Source organism: Chrysochloris asiatica, unplaced genomic scaffold (assembly GCF_000296735.1).
Source record: "Chrysochloris asiatica unplaced genomic scaffold, ChrAsi1.0 scaffold00514, whole genome shotgun sequence".
NCBI lineage: Eukaryota > Metazoa > Chordata > Mammalia > Afrosoricida > Chrysochloridae > Chrysochloris > Chrysochloris asiatica.
Genome location: NW_006409032.1, coordinates 163,738 through 168,472, shown reverse-complemented (window position 1 = coordinate 168,472; position 4,735 = coordinate 163,738).

The following is a 4,735-nucleotide window of genomic DNA, read 5'->3' as shown; positions in this document are numbered from 1 at the left end:
TACTACTCACTGGAGATTCTACCTTCCTCCAGGCCCTCTGGATCTAGGTTCCCTCTTGAAAGCTTGTAAGCCAGTCACTTCTTGCCTTTGTAGTGCCTCCCCCACACCAATTTTGGGTAGCCAATGTCCAAGTTGCCCATCTCTGTCTACTCTGTGTGTGGAGGGGGTGGGAATGATTCTTGCTGTAAGGATTTGTTCTCTCTTTTGAGCTACAGTAGGTCAAGTTCATTAATTGTATCAGATTACTCTTTTTTTCCTCTTCTTTCTTCTTCTGGCTGAGCTCTGATCATCCAGTCACTGAAGCCAGGATAAGTGGGTATTATCTGCAAGTGTGGGTGTTCTTATGCATAGCCCTCTCTTCTTATCAGCTGGATGCTTCACTCTCCACTCTAGTCCTCTGTGGCTATGTCACTGACTCTGGGCCCAAGAGTCCCCAGGTCTTGCCACACTGCTGGCCAACCAGGTCTTCACCCAGGTTCACAGGAGTCTATTGAACATTGTAGGGCTTAACTCGCCACTTCATTGCTGTTTTTCCCTCACTTCCCCTTATCAGTGACAAGCGTGGTCACCAATCAGAGTGTATATTCCCATTGAGTCTTAGTCTTGGAAGGGGGTTTGCACTGAGGGGACCAAACCATTCAAGACAGATCTTGAAATGTTCTTTTTAATGATGAATGTGTCCATTTATCATTCCTGCCATAGTAAATCATGACAGATTCAAAATGGCCAATACCAGTCCATTTCAGGTCACTTTTCATTCATTTCAAATGCAACTCAATCCATTTCATTTTTGAGAACTTCCAATTTTCCTAGATTTATATGTCATACATTCCATGTTCTAATTATTAATGGATGTTTACAGCTGTTTCTCCTCATTTTGAGCTGTTCCCCAACAGCAAATGAAGGTCCCGAAAGCTTTATTCCATTCGTGTCATCACGGTCAACTCTACTTTGAGGAGGCAGCTTTTCCCCAGTCGCATTATGAGTGCCTCCCAACTTGAGGGGCTCATCTTTGGCACTGTATCTGACAATATTCTGGTGCGATTCATGTTTTCGTTTTTGGGGTACTATATCTGATAAGGAGCTCTGGTAGCGTAGTGGTTACAAATCGGGCTGCGAACCTTAAGGTAAGCGGTTCGAAACTACCAGCTGCTCCGCGGGAGAAAGATGAGGCTTTCTACTCCCGTAAGGATTTACACCCTCGGAAACCCTGTACAGGGTCGCTATGGGTCGGAACCGACTCGAAGGCACGCAGCCACCACACAGCCATATCTGATAATAGGAGTCCTAGTGTGGCACTGTGGGTTAATGCGCCAGACTGCAAAACTCTTTGAACTGCAAGGTTGGTGGTTCAAGATCCCCAGCGGTTCCTCGGAAACCCTATACAGGGTTGCTATGGGTCAGAGCCAACATGCACTTCACAACAATATCTGACAGTGTTCCATTGCTATTCACAAGGTTTCCAGTGGTTAAACCATTAGACGTAGTCCACTCTCCTTCTTTCTAGACTGTCGTAGTCTGGAAACTCTATTGAAACCTGTCGACCATGGGTAACCCTGCTGGTGTTTAAAATACTGGTGGCATAGCTTTCAGCATCACAGCAACACAAGCCACCATGGTATGACAAACTGACAAGTTGCTATTAGGGAGAGTTGTGGGGAAAGGTATTTTGTAACTATTGTCTTTTTTCCACTATGACAAACTGCATTGCTCAGCACATATTTAGAAATGTTTGAATTGTGGCGCTGTGTGATAATGCAGTGGACCACAAGGTCAGTGGTTCAAACTCACCAGCTACCCCTGAGAGACCCTAGAAAGGGTCGCTATGAGTTGGAACCAACTTGATGGCACTTACCACCACCACCAGCACAATGAGTATATTGCATATAAAGTTATATGACAAAGTTTACTTAAGGGATGTCTGTAGTCCTGATGTGGCACTGTGGGTTAATACGCTGGACTGCAAAGTCGGTTCAAACCACAAGGTTGGTGGTTCAGGCTCACCAGCCGCTCCTTGGAAACCCTATACAGGGTCACTACGGGTCAGAGCCGATTGGACAGCACTTAACAAAAACAACAGTCACCCATGTTTATGTTAGTTTTCCAGTGTTGCAGTGACAAATAACACAAGCGGATCAGCGTTTTGGAAGCTAAATTAGTGTCAGTTTGGGGAAAGGTTCTTGTCCTGCTTCATCTTCTGTAGGCCCCACAGTCTCTGGAGAGCTCCATGTGTTGTGGTCTCAGTCTTTCCCTGGATCTAGGAGCTTCAGGGCAGGAATTCCAGGTCCAGAGAATGCAGTGCACTTCCTGGCTCACTTCTCCCTCCTTTTATCTTTGTTAAATGAAAACTGGGAGCGGCCACATCACTGGGAAACTCCCTCACACCAGATTAGGGTTGTGATGAGATTAAGGGCAGACCATGCATTATCGTCTTACTGGTTTATCACATCTGATCACATGGGGAACCATCACATAACTACAAAATTACATCAGTACGTAACTGCCAAACTGAGCATCAGTCCCCAGCCAGTTGAGTGGACACGATTGTGTATGACAATGTTACAACAAAAACCCTGAAGATTAATGAAACGGTGGCCTGAGCTAAGGATGAGACACAGATAAACATCAGCCGACATTCATACAATTGATCATTTTCATGATGCATTTCACTGTGGCCACTGAGTGAAGAAGAGCTGAGACAGAAGTGTCCTTTTATCAATTATATCCCTAGGGATTTCCTCTAGTGTGAGTTGTTCAAACTCCCACGCACAACCAACTGACCACTTTGCCGTGATCAACACGCTCACGGGTTGTGCCTCTGGGGTAGTTTCTGTAAGAAGCATCCGTGGAGTTTTCCCTCATTCTTCACATTCACAAGTTTCTTTCTCATAGGTTACCTAAGAAAGATGGGAAAATGTAAGGCTTTCCAGTATTGATGGCACTCAGTTTGTTTCTCTTCAGTGTGAACGCTCAGGTTTCAAAAGAGAGAGAGACTTTCTCACAGTAACTGTATTCAGAGCATTGAACAGAATTCAGACAAGTTCTTTTCCACTTTATAACAAGAACTGCCTTTCTTCCCTTGTTCAACGACATACCCATTTTTTTTTTTCAAACCTCCAAAATATATTTAACACACATAAGCCTAGCCACATTCTGTTCAGAATAGACACTTTCCCTATAGCTCTCAATTCTTGGTCCTTAATTTCCACAATTCTACAAATATTCTCTTCATAACATGGGTCATAATCAACTCAATGGCACTTACCAACACATTCATTTAATGGGAGTTACGAGGACAATGGTGAGAAAGGCCATGTTAAGCAATTCACTGTACCACATAGATGCATCTGCCTTCATTGTGTCTTCCTCTTCTGTGTATTTCTTACAGCTTTTTGTGACTCAGAAGTGATTCGATTTAGGACCTACTCTCCTCTAGTTTGACTTCATTAACATAACTTGTTAAGTGCCATTGAGTTGGTGCCAACACATTGTTGTTAAGTGCTGTTGAGTCAGTTCTGACCCATAGCGACCCCATATAGGGTTTCCGAGGAGCAGCTGGTGAGCTTGAACCGCCACCCTTGCAGTTCAAACGGCTTTGCAGTCTGATGCATTAACCCACAGCGCCACACCAGGACTCCAGTATAGGGTTTCCGAGGAGTGGCTGGTGAGCTTGGGCTGCTGACCTTGCAGTTCAAACCAACTTTGCAGTCCAGCACATTAACCCACAGAGCCCCACAAAGGGTCACATAAAGAGCCTAGGATTTCAACACAGTTTTTAGGAGGACACAATTCAATCCATAACTCTCTCTGCTGTAAAAGCACTGAAATACCGCTTAAAAATGAGAGAACAGAACACATGTTTGTGTGTGAGCCATTCCATGCATTTCTGGATTGAATTCCTGCTGGGAATAATTACATCGGCAACAAATCCAATGCAAGTGACTTTTTGAAAATAGAACCACATCTGAAATAAGGAGAAAATAAATTGTTGTAAGACATGAATACATTGCATCTGAAAATTGTTTTAGGAAATGAATACACTGTATTTGAAAATTTAAAAGAGTATATTCAGAGTTGAAAGGTGAATTTAAGTCTTGAAGCACCACATCTGGACAGAGAAGAACTGAAAGAAAGAACAAAGAGAAAGAAGAGGCCCTGTGCCACGGAAATTCACAACTAAGTGGGGTACGTGTCTGCATGGACACAAGACATAGCTACACCTGCTTAGTTGATTCAAGGAAGCTTGAGTGGGGAAAAAGGTCTGAGACAGAGAAAAAAAAAAGGAGCCGAGATGGGGCTTAAAAAGAATAAAAATAATGAAAGAAATGAAGATGAGATTGACAGCAAAAAGTAAAGCCTAGCTGTCTGCTGTCTGAACTAGCTGGCATCTGCCAACTGTGAATACAACAGGAAATAACCCTGGACTGGGAAGGAAGTTGTAGTTGTTACAGTGAGGTGCCTTCAGCCCACAGAAATGGCAGCCCATACTTAAGAAAGACAATAGTTCCATTTCCACCCAGATCTGAATCATTCCATGAGGTTCCAGACTTGGGAGACCATAGACCACACAGTGCTATGTATCATATAAAGAAAACTTAAATTCTCCATGTTTTACAATGTGAACAAATTGTTTACTAATGAATAATTTCTCTAGGGGAAAAAAATAGAACATTCAAGGCTTTGTCAAATCACTTCATTCAGATTATCTCATCAAAATGCACTATGTAAATTTAGT